At 47.9% G+C, this 20,049-nt stretch overlaps 1 long non-coding RNA gene across 1 annotated transcript in view; it reads right to left on the reverse strand.

Annotated features, from left to right (window-relative positions):
* Positions 1-6,921: 6,921 nt before the first annotated feature.
* Positions 6,922-20,049, reverse strand: part of LOC139356896 (uncharacterized) — a 35,480-nt gene continuing 22,352 nt past the window's right edge. Inside the window, exons 2-3 of the long non-coding RNA XR_011609407.1 lie at positions 8,091-8,210; positions 6,922-7,499 (exon numbers count right to left, since the gene is read on the reverse strand). This is a non-coding gene — a long non-coding RNA (uncharacterized lncRNA). The remainder of the gene's footprint in view (positions 7,500-8,090; positions 8,211-20,049) is intronic.

The raw sequence follows: 20,049 nt of genomic DNA on the forward strand, positions 1-20,049 counted from the left end.
GTCTCGCCACGCAGTGGTGAGCTAGGAATTTGTTAGCAAAGAAATGAAACTCGCTTGTGGGTCCCAGCTACATGGAAGGCTGAGGCGGGAGGATTGCTTGAGCCAGAAGGTCAAGGCCACGATGAGTCATGATTGTAATACTGCACTCCGGCTTGGGTGACAGAGCGAGACTCCGACTCAAAAAATAAAAGCAAGCAAGCTAAACCCTTACTCTCCATAGCAGGAGGGAGAATTTATCCAAGTAACTGCAACAAAAGTCTTAGATGATGTAATTTCAGTGGCTAAATGAGCTGTCCAGCCCACGTGGCTGGCTCACAACGCAATAGAGCCAGGTGCTGCTGCAGCGCCCTCCCACCCGATTGCTTGTGGACATTTTCTGTTTTCCCATATCTCTCTTTTGGATACATAGCTCACTCATTTGTAGCTAAGCATCAGTAAAACAGGTTGTCTATTTTGAGACCTAACTATTGTGTCTTTTAAGGACGGAAAATGAAGCAGGTGACAGCGTGGCGATGTGGTGAATAGATTTAGATGAATATTTAATACTTGGCACCACTCTAATCGCTTCTTCCTGTCCCATGCTTAATTACAGCTGCCGCCTCCTAGGACAGAACACTTTCAGTTCTGTGAGTAGGAATTAAACATTTTCTAAATCAGAAGTTTCAGTTAAGCAGTATTTTACATGAATGCAGTCCCTAAGTGCTCACTGTACTGGTGTGTGGTGTAGAGGAAGGAAGAGGGGCTTGGGGCCGGGTCTATGGTGCAGTGTCTTGGTTCCCATCTGTGAGATGAGGGCCGTGAGAATGGCCTAGAAGTTTCAGACTGTGGGATTGAATGGATCTGCCCACTCCTGGGAAGCCTCGAGTCTACCTCGACTTGGGCTGGTTTTAGGGAGATGCCGGCAGCGCTGTCCTCACAGGTCACTGGGAGGGGCTCTGGCACCGTCCCCTTCAGGTGTCTCATGATCAGCCCAACTTGCTCATCTCAGAAGCTGCTGGTCGTGTTCTCATTCCTGTTGTTGCGTGTTACTTAGGTTCTGTTCATGTGGGGACCTAGGAAGTTCCACAGTGAGAGGAGAGCCGTTGAGCCGCCTTCCTGCCTGGACGCCAGCCCCACGGAGGACCGTGACTGCTTGAGGTTGGCTTCTGCCCCCGGCCTCACCTGTGGACGTGTTGAAGTAGTGGTACTATCTAAGCTCCTGGGGCACACAGCGCAGTTACGTGGATCCACAGGACACTATGGCATCCAAGCACGTGCTCCCGGAGGAGAGGACCCTGCGGGCGCTGATGTTGGGAGCTGGCCGAGAGTCCAGCGTGTGAGACTCCCTGTGACGTGCACAGCTGCCATCTGCGCAGGCCCTCGTGACGCCAAGATGATCATGCGATAAATGCACAAAGCGCATCTCCAACAAAAAGCCGCCAAGCATCCACATCCAGGATATCCACCACAGTGGCTTTTTGGTGTTAATACGATGAATGTGAGCAGCAGGTGGTCTGCGTTCTGGGGGTGTGTGACGGTGCCACTGCGGTTTTGTTCTCATGTCTTGATGAGCATGAACGGCTCCTGATGAGGGTAGGTAAGGATGCTGTGACCGGAGACTCTGCAGGATTGTAGCTTGAGGAACCAAGGAGGATTTTTCTCTTGCAAACCCTTCAGGGAGGAAGTTCCAGGCTGGTGACTACTCCATGAGGTATTCAGGGATCCAGGTTCCTTCCAGACCCCTGCTTTGAGTTCCCAAGGACGCGGCTGTTCTTGCTGTGGTTGGGACTGGGTGATTGCCACGCTGGTGGGGGGGAAGGGGGAGGCTTAGGGTGAGAGTGTCCATGATTTGCCTAATCTACATAATGACAGGGAGCTGGGAGTAAAGTGTAGCCATGGCCTGGAAGATGGATGTTGGTGAACGACTGGCTGCACTTACCGCAGCTGGCCCAGGGATGGGGAAAGATGGCTGATTATGCCATTTAACTGTACCTGGTTCTTTCAGATTTGACTTCCTTATGGATTTTTTGCTGTAAAGAGGAGAGAGCCTGTGGTTCTAGGTCAAGCATCTCACTCATCTCAAAACATCTTGTATCCCTTAGCGAACATTTATGTCAAGTTTTGGAAGTCCTGCAAACTGGCAAGCATTTCTCAATCTGGTTTAACCATTGGATTTTATATCTGTGTCTGCATCTCTATTTACATCTATGTGGTTATTTGGCACCTTGTAGTACCTTTGTAATAGGTTCTATTTGGTGGAAGTTATTTTCAACAAACCCTTGTTGCTACTAGAATTTTCAAGGTTGCACATAGAAAGGAGAAAATAAAAACCACATCTTCTCTAATTTTAAAATTTGTTGTTCCTCAAATCACACCAGAAGTACAAATATTACAAATTACAAAAGCAGCCAGAATCAAGAGATTTCTGGGTGATTCTGGCTAATCAGTAGTATTTGCTGAGGTGTGTGAAGCAGAGCAACACACCAAGAAGCCCGGGATGGGGGAGAGTTGGGAGGCCAGGCTGTGACTTCAGAGGTGCTGTTGCCTCAGGGAGAGGAGCTAGATGCAGAGAGGATAAATGGCCGCAGGTGCGACCACCGCCATCCTTACCGTGGTACGGGGGCGTTTGTGAGCTGAGTTATGAACCAGGTGAAGGCCGTGCAGGCATCGGAGAATCCAGGCCAGACGTGACCGGTGGAGGCTTGGTGGAGGTGAGGAGCCAGACAGCCTCGCTAAATGTGCGGTGGCTCACTGCAGACAGCACCCATCAGTCGCCAGACAGACGGGCTTGATCTTCAGCCCCTACAACAGCTGCCCTTATCCTGTCTGCCTCCACCTTCTGAGGGCCTATAGGCGTCGCAAATGTGTGTTTTTAAAACAGATTCGGATGAGTTGCTTTCTGCACAACACACCTGGACAGACGGAGGCTGGTTCTCCACAATGGCAGCAGGGATTTGGCATGGACTGGTGGGACAGAGCCTCGGAGCACAGCAGCAGCTCCCTGGGAGAAGATGGTGCCTGCGGGATGGAGGAAAGAAGAGGCAAACGGTGCTGAGGCGTGAACGCCAGTTTGTTCTTAGACATGACACACATCTTCCGGAAGTTTCCATGAAGCACCGTTAAAGCCACCAGTGTGGACGGATGCTGAGATCAGGACGCCCAGAACATACTTGTATTTGAAATCCTTCATGTGCTGCAATCTCTTCAAAGAGGACCACAAGTCGTCTCTAATAATGTAAAATTAATTTTTTAGTAAGTGCCATGGCTATTTTTTTTTTTTTTTTGGTGGGGTACGGCTGGTGTGTGACAGTAAAACAGATGCAGTGACACAGCTGGGGGGTGTTGGTTCTGGGCCCCAGTTGGGCAGTTGTATGAAAACAAACCGAAAAGTCTCCACAGTGGTATGAACCGAAACACCTGGATTACGTGTTTCCATGTATTTAACATAAATGCACACATTTGTATTCTAAACATACATTTTTCTATTATGTAATAAAATTCACACCTTTAAGTATTTAGCATAGAAACAGCTGTGCAGCATCTTCTCCCTGCCCACAGATACCCGGATGTTCTGTGTGGAAACTGCTACTGTGGGCTTTGCGAGTGGTGAGCCGTGCACAGATATGTGCTACGTTTGCTGTGTCCGCTGACGCGAGTCCTGGTTAGTCCTGTTTCAGGTGGATGCTTTCCCTTGTAGTTCCCTTCTCTTGTTCTGTTTGTAAGTTCAGTAAACTCGGGACCAATGGTGAAGAGTAGGCGTTACAGGAGCACGGTGTCGGCAATTAAGGAAAATCCACGCCAGTTGCACAAGGAGGCGTGCGGGGTTCCACTGCCTGTGTGAGCTATCACTGGTGAGGGCCTCTGGGCAGAAGCTCATCTGGGCTACTTGGAAATGCAGATTCCTGGGCACAGACCTGAGAGGCCGTGGAGTGACCACCCTCCAGGGATCCTGCCCAAACTTGGCCATCTTGTCTCTTGGCAGGTCGTCGGTGCCTGGCTGTCTCATTGACATGCCCGGCCATCACAGAGTTAGCTGAGTCATCTGCACAGCTGGTGTGGATGTGCTGATGGGTGTACAAGGCTGGCCCGTCTTCCTTTCTTCCCCTATGAAGTGTTTGAAGGTCTGTTATCCTACCCTGTTTCCTCCCTGTCCTCAGTGGGCAAGCAGGAGGTTCATTTTCACTTGCAGATGTGGAAAATTCTGAAAGTCTCATAAAGCAGCCAGGATCATCTTCAGAATCTTCTTTGTTCCAATCAGCTCTGATATTTTCAGTTGGAAAGACTTTTCCTCAAACATTTTGCATTCGTTCTGTATGAGAAGTGCTGTAGACTTTCCTGTTGTTTTAGTAATTAGGATCTGTTCTGTTGTCCATCACAAAGGTATATATTTTCATTCTGAGACACGCTGAGTCAGCCTTTGCAGTCCAGAGGGATTTCATGTGCGTTCATAGAAGCTTCCATCAGAAACCACATTCCAAATAGCTGTGGACATACAACCTGCTTGTGACTTTGGGAATTGCCAAAGTCAAATTCTCGATTTGAGACTTTAGGAGCTTTAGAAATCTTGAAATTATAAAATGAAAATGTGACAAAATTAAGTGTATTTAAAACAAAAGAGATATTATGCTGCGAGTTTTAAGGGCTGTGATGCATTATTTGGTTATCCTAAAGGATGTCCTGTTCCACCCAAGTTACAAATACATGAAATAATTTAAATATAAGGTGATCCCTTCAGAACATCCTGGATTTGATCTTGATCTTCTGCCCTTGAAAATGTGATTCTTTCTCTTTTTTTCTTGAAAATGTGATGGTCTTAAACTGTGTGTCTAGACCATCTCATCTGAATTGCTTCAGAAACATCTGCACGGGCATCTTTCTATTCTTGGGTATAGAGAGATAGATATCATTACGCTTTAAAGTATCAAAAGGCCCGTAGAGCAGTTTTTCTTAAACTAAGGAGCTATTGTTGGAAATCAAGGTGTAGCAAGTTATAGAATCTCTCAGTGAAAGTGATTATTTAAAATAGAAATCTTAGTTTTTAAAATAAAATGCTAATAGAGAACATTTTGTTCGCAAGAATGTAAAATGTTACGTCTTAGTTTAGAATTTAAGGATAGTAATTTGCTTCTGAAATCTTTGTGACTGAGAACTGAAATCTTAACTAGGGTTTATCATCAATGTTTTATACATATGCACGTATACATATATATGTAAGGTATGTAAAAGGAAAATAAGCATGTCTGTATTTACATTTATATACACTTCTATAATGTGTATACTTCTAGTCACACAGAGGTCTAAGTGACTATGACTTTATTTGATGAGCAAGAGGGTAATTGAATAATTTTCCTGCTCTTAGCCTTGCTTTTGCATCTGAGCAGAGACCCTGCGAAGTGTGCCTCCCATGTTCCAGGCCTCACACAGTCCGTGCGAGGTTTTGGAAGCAGGAGTTTTTCTGCAGCCACTTCGGGAAGCAGGTGGTTGCCAAGATTGCCTAGAGCTCCAGGCTGTCTCCAGTCCAAGCCCTCCCTGCGTCAAAGCTGCCCCACCAGGGGCCTGGAACCAGGGACTGCTCCAGAAGGAGGAGGGCTCCTGTCACTGCTGGGCATGGGAACCTAGGACAGGAGGTGGAACGAGCCTCGGGCCAGTGCACGGCATCCCGGGAGTACTTGCGGAAAGCCCCAGCCACACTTTCCTGACCCCACGGCCAGCACCCAACTCTGAGATCCCCTTGGCCCACCCCTCAGGTTCCTAAAATGGTTAGGGTTTCCTGGGCTGTGAATTTTTAAGTCTAGGCTAAAAAGTCCTGGGACAGACTCACAGAGTTCTTTATGTAGAAACGACGAGTGTGCTGGTGACTGAGAGCAGGCACTGCACCCTCACTCCAGGGTCCTTTGCGCCAGGTGGAAATGAGCGTGTGGGTCATTCAGAGTCCCTGCACCCTCACTCCAGGCAGTGCTCTTTGGTTTATTAATTTAAAGCCTTGATAATGAAAATGTGTTCTCCCCAGAGTAGAGTTTCCGGTTACGGAGGCTCACCTGTAAATGTCATGCCAGGTCAAATATATTGGGATCTGGGCCAGGTCCTGCTTCCTGCCCATGGCCAAGGCAGGTACTTCATTTGGGAGGTGACCCAGAGGGACATCTGAGAGGCCTGCTTGTCCCCGAGGGATGAAGCCGCTGGCCTTCACACTCTGCTCCGGCCTCCATCAGCTCCTTCCTACCTGCAAACTGCCTGCTTTTATGTTGCCATCATTGGAGATATGTTAGGGACTTCGTATGGAGAAACCCCCATAGGACAAGCAGATCGTGGAAAGGTGGAAACCAGGGCTGGGAGGGTGGTGACCACGGCCAAAATGAGAACTGTGGTGGGCTGGGAGGTCCATCTTCTGTCTAAAGTGTTTTTTAAAATAAAACAGTGTCTCAGGAGCATGAGAGGGCAGGCCACAGACGAGAACGTATCTGTAGAAGACTCATCTGATAAAGGCTGTTATCCAAACCATGCAAGGAACTCTCAAAACTCAACAAGAAAATTAACAACCTGATTAAAAATGGAAAAGAGACCTGGACAGATACCCCAACAAAGAAGATATACAGATGGCAAATCTATAAGTGGAAAGATGGCCCGCATCTTATGTCATAGAGCGAGGCACCACTGTACACCCAGCAGCCTGGTCAATACTGGAACTCCGACACCATCGCGTGCTGGTGGATGTGTGGGCATCAGGACCCTCACTCATCGCTGGGGGAAGTGGGGCAGCTGCTGTGGGAGGCAGCTGCTGTGGGAGGCAGCTGCTGTGGGAGGCAGCTGCTGTGGGAGGCAGCTGCTGTGGGAGGCAGCTGCTGTGGGAGGCAGCTGCTATGGGAGGCAGCGTGGCAGTTTTCCGTGGAACTAAACACTCCGACCACAGAAGCAAATCACAGTCCTGGACGTTTACTCAGAGCAGCTGAAAGTTTACTTCCATGAGGAAATGTGCACACAGATGTTGACAGCAGCTTTATAGCTTAATTTATATTTGCCAAAACTAGAAAGCAACCAAGATGCACTTCAGTAGGTGAACGGATAAACTGTGTTAGGTCAGAAACTGGGATACTATTCAGTACAAAAAAGAACTGGACCACTAAGCCATGAAAAGACACGGATCTTAAACGCATGTTGCTAAGTGAGTCTCCAATCTGGAAAGGCTGCCTGCTGTGTGAGTCCAGCCGCAGGGCAGTCGGGAAAAGGCAAAGCTGTGGAGACAGTAAAAATGGTCAGCAGCTGCCAGGGGTTGGGAAAGGGAGGGATGAATGGGAGGAGCATAGGGGGATGTGTAGGGTGGGGAAGCAACTCCGGATGGGGCTTTCATGGGGGATCCATGCTGTTCCATGTCTGTGAAACCCACAGAGTGAGCAGCAGCAGGCCGAGCCCTCGTGTGAGCTGTGGACTCTGGGTGGTGGTGCCGCGTTGATGCGGGTCTGTCGGTCGTACAGAAGTGCTGCTCTGGTGGGGGCAGGAGAATGATGGAGGCTCTGCCTGTGCTGGGGAAGAAGATAGAAATGTGAGGACTCTGTACTTTCCTTCTGATTTTGCTGTGAACTGAAAACTGCTTCTAAAAACGTCTATTGAAAAGGCAAACAAGAAAGAATGCTAGCCAAAGAGTGCTAGCCAGATAGCATCTGTGTGAGGGTGTGGCCTGTGTTCTACGTTCAGTATTTCCCTGTTAGAATACACATATCTGAATTACTCAGAAGTTAAACCTTTGCATTAAGTAACTCACTACAATGTTACAGTATCGGCTTGAGCACTGCCAGGATAGCCAGGATCCTGTATCCTGACTAGCTTCTCCCCTTACAGGTGCAGTGATGCCCACGGCCTCACCCCAGTGAGCAGCAGGGCTGGGACCAGGAGTCAGGCTTTGGGGGCAGAGAGGAAGTGAGATCTGTAAGCCCATGGCAGGGAGGAGTCTGTGGCAGGGAGCCAGCAGGAATGATTTTTTTTTTTTCCTACTAGTTTTCCTTATCACTGAGGCCTTCTTAGACTTGGGGAGTCGGGAGTCCCCACTCTAGGGCACCTCAGAAACCAAAGGCTGCTCCTAATCCTCATGTTCCAGATGCCTCAGGGGGAGGTACCTGGGTTGTTGGATGCAGTTCCGTTATTTGCTGCTCGGTGGAATTTGCCCCCAGCATTTCTGGTGGTTTTCAAGAGCTGATGCTTGAGCTGCTTAAAATCACATATGGATATTGATTTACCTGTAAAAGTTAAGAATGGAATTTGAGTTCAAAGATTTGTGAAAATGCTCAAGTTTGTGTACTAATATATACATTTCTGGAAATATCTAAAAGTCCGGAATTTATATTAAACACTTCTCTTGATTTTTGTAATATCCACCTGTCATATTTCCATTTGGTTAATAGATGTCAGAGGGCTTAAATTTTGAGTGCCTGAATTCACTGAATTTAAAACTTCTTACATCAAATTTAATTAAATTGAATGTAGCCAACAGTATTATAAGTATTGATTAAAATATATATAAAAGCACATATCCATGAGCATGCAGATGGGGGCAACATATTAAACCATGGAAGTAGAATTAATGTTCTTTGTTTTCTGAGAAGACAAATTTTTTTTTTATACTTAAGTTCTAGGGTACATGTGCATAACGTGCAGGTTTGTTACATATGTATACTTGTGCCATGTTGGTGTGCTGCACCCATCAACTCGTCAGCACCCATCAACTCATCATTTACATCAGGTATAACTCCTAATGCAATCCCTCCCCCCTCCCCGTGATAGGCCCCGGTGTGCGATGATCACTAGTCAGTGATCTCATTGTTCAGTTCCCATCTATGAGTGAGAACATGCAGTGTTTGGTTTTCTGTTCTTGCGATAGTTTGCTGAGAATGATGGTTTCCAGCTGCATCCATGTCCCTACAAAGGACACAAACTCATCCTTTTTTATGGCTGCATAGTATTCCATGGTGTATATGTGCCACATGTTCTTAATCCAGTCTGTCACTGATGGACATTTGGATTTTTAAAAAGCCAAGGGGTCTTACGACTTTTTAGTTTGCAACTTATTTGCCCTAAAGTGAGAGTTTGGCAGCAGATTGACAGCAGCAGAAGAGTAGATCCTGGGCAAGTGTAGGCTCTGGGAGCAGCGGGGTGAGTGCTGGAAAGAACTAGCTGGAGGCAGAGCAGGGAGGTGCTCAGGCAGGTCAGGATGGCCTCAGGGCACACAGCTCAGCGAGCGAGAAAGAGTTCACATTTCCTGGAGAGCCCTTGTCTCTGCCCACAAAAAACCCAGACTCCTTCCAACTGGGATGGTGCATCTCATGTAAAAGTTGCTACTCCCAGAAAGAAAGCCAGTGGATATAGAATTTTTTTTTGTATGCAGAAATTACTTTAAATTTGTTTCTAACCTTATCCTTTTCTTCCCCCATCTTAGTGTCTAGTAACTTTCTACAGATAACACACATATCTTAGGAGAGCGCTGTATTTCAGTTGCTGTTGGCTCTGATGTGACTTTGTGGTGTCTGAGGTTCTGCCCAGAGCGTGGCGCTCTCTGCTGAGCGTTGCTTGTTGAAGGCCGGTATGGAAACTTTGCCTGTAAGCTCGTCGACCCCAGCAGTCTTGGTTCAGAAACCTTTGGATTTGCTGAGACTTCACACGGCCTTCTAAACTTCTTGCGTGACCTTTTCGTTTTAGTGTTCCCTATTAATTCAGATGTTTTCCAGAAGGTAAGTAAGCTGCTGAATGCAGGGTGGGGGGTGCCCTCCATTGGCCCTGGTGAGAAGCATCGCTGTTTCTCCGGATGGAGCTTCCCACCCGCCATGGTGTGCTCCAAGATGGAGTAGGGTTCTTTGGCAGAAGTAACCGTCAAAGGCCCTTGTCTCAGCGGCAGGGTGGCTGTGGGTGTGCAGCCTCATGGCCATACTGACCCCTCCCTGTCAATGGCACCAAGGAGAGGAGCAGAGAGAGGTCAGGGAAATGTGCTTCCGAGACTGCATCGTCCGTTTGTAACTAGACATGCAGAGAAAGTGTTGGAGATAAGCAGGAGAAAGTGTCTGTCCCTAATGAGCTCAGGCGTGCCGTCTGAATCGGCCCCCTTCCCAGGCTGGCTGTGCCAGCTGAGCGCCTAGGCCTGACTTCCCACCAGGACAGAGGCCCCGTGTATGTTGGGAGGGGGAAGGTTGGGGGAGGATCTTGCTTTATTGCCGTATCCAATGCCACTGCGGTGTCACCACTCAGGAAACGCCACGCAGGGTGGGTGATTGAGTTAAGAAACCTGGAAAACTCAGCAGTGCAGACTTTGGACATGACCCGTCCAGCCCTGGGGCTCTTTCTCTGAGTTTCCTTCCATGGCATCCTCATCCCAGAGGCTCCTGTCCCCGCATGGCTGTTGGCAGCTTCACAGCTTCCTCTGCCTCCCCTCCCAGGCCCTGGTGTGGCTGGGGCAGCTGGTGGCTGTGAAGACCCCACAGCCAGTAGATCGTTGGTGCCAACGGCTTGGGCCTGGGTTACCTGAGCCAAGGACTCCAGTGCACGGCTGAACCCACCTTGAATGGCTGGATTGGAAGGCCTTGGGTTGCAGAGAGGCAACCAGAAGATTGCAGATTGAAAGACAATCTGCAAAGGAGAAAGGGAAATGGGTGTGCTGGATGGGCAACTGGAGAAGTCTGTGCAGAGCCTGGGACCCGGTACAGATGCAGAGCTGGCATGGGGAATCTGGTGACACGGCCACCGTGGAAGTGGGCAAAGTCAAAGGCTTCAGACCGACATGGAGGGGCTGGTCTAAAACGTTCCTCCTTTTCCTTTAATCCTAGCAACTGTTGGCTTACAGGGTGGGGGGATGAGATCTGTGGTGGTGGCGAGGAGAGACAGGGATTTTAATTAAACCCCTCTTTCTGGGAGAGGGGAGTAGCCGTCTCTGTAGGACGGTGAGCATTGTCATCTCAGGCAGCTCAGGCTGCTGTAACGAAACACCATTGACTGAGTGGCTTATGAACAACAGAAATTTGTTTCTCATAGTTCTAGAGGCTGGAAGGCGGGATCAGGGTGCCGCACAGGTGGGATCTGGTATGGGTCTCTTCCTGGTTCGCACACACCTTCTCTCTGGCCCTGACACAGTGGGAGGGTGACGGATTTGCTGGGCTCCTTTCTGAGGCACAAACTCCATTCACGGGGCTGCAGCCTCAGGAACTCATCACCTCCCAAAGACCTCCTGACAGCATCGCATTGAGGGTGAGCATTTCAACCTGTGTTTTGGGGGACAGGCAGGCGGTTCATAACCGTCAGCCTCTTTGTGTATTTCTGACTCAACATTGAGTCTGCATTGGGCTGTCCAGGGGACAGAGCCTATGTGGACACTGAGCGAGGTCAGAGCTGCAAGCATGTACACATCGGGGGTAGGGGAGCTGCCAGGGCTGCAAGAACGGTGTTTCAGCATCAATCGGAGCTACTTTCCTGGCAAACGTACTCATAAGCTATCCTGGCAACATTAGCTTTTCATGAAGAGTCGATCAGGCAGTGGGGGCAGCAGGCGGTGTTGCCAGAAATTTGGAACTGATGGGCAGCAGAGAAGGGGCAGAGGCCACGACCTTGGTGTGGTCAGAAGTGCCAGGTGTCTGCCCTCCAGGCCTCACGCCTGTGACTGCAGAGACTGAGCCGACCGGGGCTTGCCGGCCAGTGTGGCTCTCATGCAGGTGATTATCGGGGTGTGCTTTCTATGTAATGTTCCCTCAACCCCATCCCCACCCCACCAGTTTCTGTGCCTAGCAGAAATCATGCTGCTCTCCTTGATGAAGCATTGAGTTTCCTATGGAGGTGTAGGAATAGCACGATTTGGCTCACATCAAAATACTCTGCAGTGAAGCTGCACAGAAGAGGATTTTAGGCTTCCATTTGATGTTTCAGACAATGCCTGAGTGTTACAGGGCCCTCTTGCTTGTTGAAAAACACCAGATGAGAAAGGTTACTGGTTAATAAGGGAGATGTTTTACATTAGCGCAGAGAGGGTGGCTTGAGATAAATTCAGTGTAACGTAGGTGTGTTTGTAAGCCGTGAAAGGGACCATCTCTCTGCTGGCGACACATGTTTTCTGGTATGGATTTTGTTCTGAAAAAGGATGACTGGCATTCGGTAGAATCATTCCAAAATTCACCTGGAAGGCATCCACATGGTGCCTTGTTTTCTCCTGACATTCTGGGCACCACGAGGAATTATTCTTGTCTTCAGCACTAGCAGGAGACTTCCTCAACACCTGCTCCTCTTTGGCATTGTGGGTGTGAAGGGGTCAAAGTGACCCTGTCTTCATGGAGATTTCAGACACCATGGGGACAGTGTGGCATGATGTCGGGCTCGGGTGGGATGGAGGCTTCCCCCAGAAAACAGCTGCTGATTCCAGGTCAGCCCTCGACCCCTCCTCCCTCTGTTCCTCCACGTCATATCTGAATTAAGGTGGTTCTATCATAGCGGGGGTGTCATGTTAACTGGAAGTGTGCTTTTGTTCTGGGCGGTAAATAAATTAATGGTACATTTGCCAAGGACAGCGAGATTTGATTTGAGGAATCCAATGTGGAAAAGGAGAAGGGGCTTGGCTTGGTGGGGACGTGTGTGATGGCAGCAGAAAGGAACAGCTGTACAGGCTGGTGGGATGGAGGGGCCGCGCCCGCATTTCCATGGGGTCTGTCGATGTTTGCGCCACTAGACCTGAACCTCTGTCTCCACTTCTAAAACCTGCATGGTGAGGAAGCCCCTGATGGGCCTGAGTTGTTACTTCCCGTGGTCATCGCTGGGAAGGGCCCCGGACGCCTCTCCTGGCTGGTGACGGCCCCGGGCCTGGACACTAGGTTCGTCCTGAGCTCTGCGAGGGGCTTGGGCTCCACGCGCAGCGGGTACCGGCACATGCCTTTGGACGTGAGATGTTGGCCCTTGGCTTGGAGGCCACCGCGATATGGGTGTGGTCAGGACTGGCTCATCCTTTGGGGAGAGAGCACCTGCCTGGGGGCTTCTCTGAGGTGCATAGCCCTGCAGTGCCCTCATAGGATGCCATGTCCTTTGGGCACTTCCTGCCGTTCCCCTGGACCCTCAGGTGTGGGAGCCAAGTGTGGTGTGTCTGTCACGGGCGGGGGGTGCTGAGGACACCACGTGCCTGCTCATGTGAAGACCCGAGGCGCTGCGTGGGCTTGTTTCTAGGGGGCCGTTGGCGTCTGGGGGCCTGTGGGTGTCTTTCCACTGGCAGGAAATAATGGGTGGCCCATGTTACTTTTTTTGTCTTTTTTTGCCAAAAAGCCCTAATGCCAACGTTGTTGTCCCTCTGTGGGAACCACCCATCTCAGACTCACTGGCCCTTCTGTTCCTGGGCTGTTGCAGTGTTGTGTTGGGATAACTGTGTTAACTTCGTTTGAATTTTCTTCCTGTTCCTTTGGAATAAGTGTTGATAGCTTGTGCTGCTTGTTCACCCCAGAGGCGATGGTGTCCTTTAGGCCTGGCAGAGCACAGCGGTGCAGGGAGGTGCTGGGCCTCGGCCTCCCTTGTCGGCAGCCCTCAGTGCACGTCTGCTCTTCACTCGTTGTGCACACGGCTGGGGTCACGGACTGCTCGCTCTGCTGTTTGAGATCTTCTGAAAAGGTGGTGTTTACACTGAAGGGAGATTGGGGGTGTGCAACTGATTTTAAATAGGAGGAAATGATGGTAACAGAATGAGCAATGCCTAGCACTTAGACTTAGGCTTGAGAAATTGTGTTTTAGAAGCAAGGTATCCCCAACTCCGGTTTTCTTCAAATTAAATCTTTTAAAGAGTCCACAAATATAGTTAAAGCCTAAAATTATGCAACAGAGGGCCTAGAGCCCAAGCCACTGCCACCTCTGACTCCAAGACACCTCAGCAACTTGGTCCTCCTCCTCAGAGAACCCCGCTTCTGCTCCTCCCTCCACGCTCCTCTTCCTCCCCCTCCCTTTCCCTTGGACAGCCCTCCCCTTCCCCCCCTTCCTCGGACAGCTTTCTTCCTCTTCTTCCCCATGCCTGTCCTTGGGCAACCTCCTTCGAACTCCGGTTGAAAGTCACTGGTCTGTGGGGCCGCCCACTTGACAGACGAGCATGCTGAGGCCAAGGCACAAGTGACTGACTCAGACCCGCGCAGAGGCTGACCCAGAGGCCGTACCAACGTGTTGACACTAATGCAAGAGAATCAATGATGCTGCTTCACTGATCTCCAGGGAAAGCAGGTCGATAACAGGTTGGAAAAGCCGTTGTCCACCTGTCAGCTTCATCTCTCCTGCCTGGAAGATGTAGGGAGAACCTGCCTTCAGCCCACCCTCATCCCGTAACAGGACAGAGGACAAAGGGGCAGAGACCCACGTCCTGTCAGTGCCCTCAGGAAACCCCCGTTTCCTCCTCGTGGTGGAAGTGGAAACTATCCCGTTGGATGATCTTCCCGGGGAGACTCTCCACCCTGAAAGCGAGGAATCTGGTTTGAGCACACACACATTCTTGGTGCCATCACTTTCTGCAGCTGAACGCTGTGTACGTGCCCATTATTCTTGCTAGTCCGGTGTTACTGGGTCCTGGGAGTTTCTGTGGGCTGAAGGCAACTGTTTACCATTGTGTTTAGAGAGAATAGAACTTTATTGTGTCGAAATCAGATGATAACCATTGCCATGTGATTCCTTGGGTTGGTTGGGGTGGCGGATGCTCAAGCATTTTCTGAGGGCTAAGTGCTTGTTTGAGACAGTCTCACTTTGTCACCCAGGCTGGAGTGCAGTGGTGCGATCTTGGCTCACTGCAACCTCTGCCTCAGCCTCCCGAGTAGCTGGGATTATAGATGTGTACCACCACGCTTGGCTAATTACAAAAATTTCTAATACAGGAAGAGTTTTTGCCATATTGGCCAGGCTGATCTCGAACTCCTTACCTCAAGTGATCGGCCCACCTTGGCCTCCTAAAATGCTGGGATTACAGGCTTGAGCCACTGTGCCCGACCCGATCCTGACATCTTTTAAAGCTGCCTTCATGTATCAAAAGCCAGTCTATGTTTGAAAATCAGGCTTGTGGAAGAGCCAAGGAGGAGAGAGGGATATACTTCAGCTAGGTAAATAACTATGCATATGTTAAAAATATGGGCCAAAATCTACCCCAAATATTAACTCTTCTGCTTGGTGTTTTATATCCATTTATGGTTATTCCTTCAGTATTAAGAGTTTTAAAGATTCTTTTGATAGTTATAGACAAATTGCTATTAAAACTCAGCTGCATTTGTAACTTTAAAGAACTAATTGGATGACATTTTTCTCGGAGGCATTTTGGATAGTTACATAATTGTTTATCTCTTTGCCAGAAATCTTTTCCAGAGCAGAAACCTGAAAAAAAAACATTCCTTTGCATTAAGTGCTATTTCACTGTGTGGCAATCAATTTTTGAATGTGAGAACAAGATCATTGTGTATTTTGGGGATAATTCTTGCTTAATAGTGATAATGCTAAGTGTTTAAATTATGGAACAATTTCTTTGAAAATTACTATTTGCCTGCTCACCAGGTGGGAGCTGATGAGAACGTGAATGTAAAAATTAAATTGTATTTTGCTTGTATAAGAAAAGTTAAAAAAAAAAAAAATTTGTGTTGTGCTACTACTGAAGTTTCTTAGCTGTGGAAATGAGGTTATTGCAGGCACCCAGAATTTTATCTCCTTCACTTCCATGATGGGAAGAAATTCTCCAAGAAGCACAGGAGTCTGAGTTTCTGATATTGAGACTCCTAGGCATCAAGCCCCATGGAAGGGGTGATGATTATGTGAGCTTTGGCGTTGATGTGAGCATCCTCCAAGCCGGACGCAGGGAGCAGGGAAGGGCAGAAAGAACAGGCCCCTCAGGAGCCATGAGAAAATAAAGTGTTGGCAGCAGTGGTGAGGGTGGGTGGCAGGGGCCAGGAAGAGGTGGCAAAGGGGAGCATGTGCCTCAAGGCAGCCCTGGAACCCGCAGTCCCTGCAGTGAGGTCTGGTCTGCAAGGGACATGGACGGCCACTCGGCGAGGCCCACAGGCAGCCTGAACTTGGCTGCCTCAGAACTCTGGTGGATGTTGCAAATGGCCCCACAGGGTTGCAGTGCACATTCCTCGGACAGAAAGAAGATGCTTGGAACTGTTCCCGGCACGAAGCCAGCGCCCTGTGAACAGTGGCTGCTTCTGTCGTGATTGAGTGTCGTCCAACTGGGAACATTAGCTCTGCTCAGTTCACTGCCTTCAACAAGCTTGACGCATTGAACGAGGGTTCAGTCGATAATGTACTCTGTAAGTACCCTCTCCTGGCTAGAGTGAGAAAAGCCTAGGGAGTGGGTGGTTCTTCATTGTTAACCACGTGTTTGTGGTGGGGCCAGCTGTGTGGCTGCCAGAGCGAATGTGACCAGGAAGCCTCTGTCCCCCCGGGGTGGCCAGCGTTCCTGTTACACGTGCCATAGGCAGAAGGTGGGCACTGCTGGGGAACTTGCTCATGTTCCTGTTGTCTGATTGGAAATTCAAGGTTTCTGAGCATCTTACGTCAAATTTGTACATTGCTGACACTGTACACATTTCAACACTTTTTTCTGCTTTTCAGATCTATATAACCTGGCATTTGGCCGTGGCTTCCAGGACAGCCTGGATACAGAGTGAAGTCCTCTCCTCACTGTCAATGTTTGCAGATGTCTTCTTGTATAAACTTCGTATTTCTTGAGACTTTCAATTAGGTTTTTACTTAACTAGACTTTATTATTATTATACTTTAAGTTCTAGAGTACATGTGCATAACGTGCAGGTTTGTTACATATGTATACTTGTGCCATGTTGGTGTGCTGCACCCATCAACTCGTCAGCACCCATCAACTCGTCATTTATATCAGGTATAACTCCCAATGTAATCCCTCCCCCCTCCCCCCTCCCCATGATAGGCCCCGGTGTGTGATGTCCCCCTTCCTGAGTCCAAGTGAGCTCACTGTTCAGTTCCCACCTGTGAGTGAGAACATGATGCGGTGTTTGGTTTTCTGTTCTTGTGATAGTTTGCTGAGAATGATGGTTTCCAGCTGCATCCATGTCCCTACAAAGGACACAAACTCATCCTTTTTTATGGCTGCATAGTATTCCATGGTGTATATGTGCCACATGTTCTTAATCCAGTCTGTCTCTGATGGACATTTGGGTTGATTCCAAGTCTTTGTTATTGTGAATAGTGCCGCCATAAACGTACGTGTGCATGTGTCTTAATAGCATGATTTATAATCCTTTGGGTCTATACCCAGTAATGGGATGGCTGGGTCATATGGTACATCTAGTTCTAGATCCTTGAGGAATCGCCATACTGTTTTCCATAATGGTTGAACTAGTTTACACTCCCACCAACAGTGTAAAAGTGTTCCTATTTCTCCACATCCTCTCCAGCACCTGTTGTTTCCTGACTTTTTAATGATTGCCATTCTAACTGGTGTGAGATGGTATCTCATTGTGGTTTTGATTTGCGTTTCTCTGATGGCCAGTGATGATGAGCATTTTTTCATGTGTCTGCTGGCTGTATGAATGTCTTTTGAGAAATGTCTGTTCATATCCTTTGCCCACTTTTTGATGGTGGTGTTCTCTTGTAAATTTGTTTGAGTTCTTTGTAGGTTCTGGATATTAGCCCTTTGTCAGATGGATAGATTGCAACAATATTCTCCCATTCTGTAGGTTGCCTGTTCACTCTGATGGTACTTTCTTTTGCTGTGCAGAAGGTCTTTAATGAGATCCCATTTGTCAATTTTGGCTTTTGCTGCAGTTGCTTTTGGTGTTTTAGACATGAAGTCTTTGCCCATGCCTATGTCCTGAATGGTAGTACCTAGGTTTTCCTCTAGGGTTTTTATGGTATTAGGTCTAACATTTAAGTCTCTAATCCATCTGGAATTAATTTTCATATAAGGAGTAAGGAAAGGATCCAGTTTCAGCTTTCTACTTATGGCTAGCCAATTTTCCCAGCACCATTTATTAAATAGGGAATCCTTTCCCCATTTCTTGTTTCTCTCAGGTTTGTCAAAGATCAGATGGCTGTAGATGTGTCATCCCCATCAAGCTACCAATGAGTTTCTTCACAGAATTGGAAAAAACTGCTTTAAAGTTCATATGGAACCACAAAAGAGCCCGCATCTCCAAGACAATCCTAAGTCAAAAGAACAAAGCTGGAGGCATCACGCTACCTGACTTCAAACTATACTACAAGGCTACAGTAACCAAAACAGCATGGTACTGGTACCAAAACAGAGATATAGACCAATGGAACGGAACAGAGTCCTCAGAAATAATGCCACACATCTACAGCCATCTGATCTTTGACAAACCTGAGAGAAACAAGAAATGGGGAAAGGATTCCCTATTTAATAAATGGTGCTGGGAAAATTGGCTAGCCATAAGTAGAAAGCTGAAACTGGATCCTTTCCTTACTCCTTATATGAAAATTAATTCCAGATGGATTAGAGACTTAAATGTTAGACCTAATACCATAAAAACCCTAGAGGAAAACCTAGGTACTACCATTCAGGACATAGGCATGGGCAAAGACTTCATGTCTAAAACACCAAAAGCAACTGCAGCAAAAGCCAAAATTGACAAATGGGATCTCATTAAAGACCTTCTGCACAGCAAAAGAAAGTACCATCAGAGTGAACAGGCAACCTACAGAATGGGAGAATATTGTTGCAATCTATCCATCTGACAAAGGGCTAATATCCAGAACCTACAAAGAACTCAAACAAATTTACAAGAGAACACCACCATCAAAAAGTGGGCAAAGGATATGAACAGACATTTCTCAAAAGACATTCATACAGCCAGCAGACACATGAAAAAATGCTCATCATCACTGGCCATCAGAGAAACGCAAATCAAAACCACAATGAGATACCATCTCACACCAGTTAGAATGGCAATCATTAAAAAGTCAGGAAACAACAGGTGCTGGAGAGGATGTGGAGAAATAGGAACACTTTTACACTGTTGGTGGGAGTGTAAACTAGTTCAACCATTATGGAAAACAGTATGGCGATTCCTCAAGGATCTAGAACTAGATGTACCATATGACCCAGCCATCCCATTACTGGGTATAGACCCAAAGGATTATAAATCATGCTATTAAGACACATGCACACGTACGTTTATGGCGGCACTATTCACAATAACAAAGACTTGGAATCAACCCAAATGTCCATCAGAGACAGACTGGATTAAGAAAATGTGGCACATATACACCATGGAATACTTTGCAGCCATAAAAAAGGATGAGTTTGTGTCCTTTGTAGGGACATGGATGCAGCTGGAAACCATCATTCTCAGCAAACTATCACAAGAACAGAAAACCAAACACCGCATCATGTTCTCACTCACAGGTGGGAACTGAACAGTGAGATCACTTGGACTCGGGAAGGGGAACATCACACACCGGGGCCTATCATGGGGAGGGGGGAGGGTGGAAGGATTACATTGGGAGTTATACCTGATGTAAATGAGGTGATGGGTGCAGCACAACATGGCATAAGTATACATATGTAACAAACCTGCACGTTATGCACATGTACCCTAGAACTTAAAGTATAATAAAAAAAAAAAAAAATTTACAAAAATGACTGGCTCTAAAGCTGGGCCTTTGTTCAAGATTCTGTTGTTTCAAGAGAGCACTTGTAGACTCATGCAGCCCCAGGTCCAACACCCAGAATCAGTACAGAATTTCTGTGCTAAAACATGCCCTGTGAACTCGAACAGGCTTGACAAGCTGCTGCTGTAAGGCTCAGGCCTGAGAGGTCCCGACCTCCACCCTCCTACCTGGCATGATCTGGGTCCGTGTAGGGGACAGTTTGGACACTTCACCCACATAATGCATCAGGAAGTGAGTCTTTATGTGCCAGGGCTTGAAGGTGGGTTCCTGAGGGACAAGCTGTGGGCAGAGGCAGCTGTTTTTATTTTGGCCTTTTTCTCAGTGTGTGTTTTCTGTAACTACTGCTGTGTAGAACCTCTATGTGAGTTTTAGGTAGAGAATCTTGCCCACCCAGAGGTCCCCCCAGGCTGGTCCTGCCTGTGCTCCACTTGGTGTGAATGTTGAGTG

This window comes from Macaca nemestrina, chromosome 10, assembly GCF_043159975.1.
Source record: "Macaca nemestrina isolate mMacNem1 chromosome 10, mMacNem.hap1, whole genome shotgun sequence".
Lineage (NCBI taxonomy): Eukaryota > Metazoa > Chordata > Mammalia > Primates > Cercopithecidae > Macaca > Macaca nemestrina.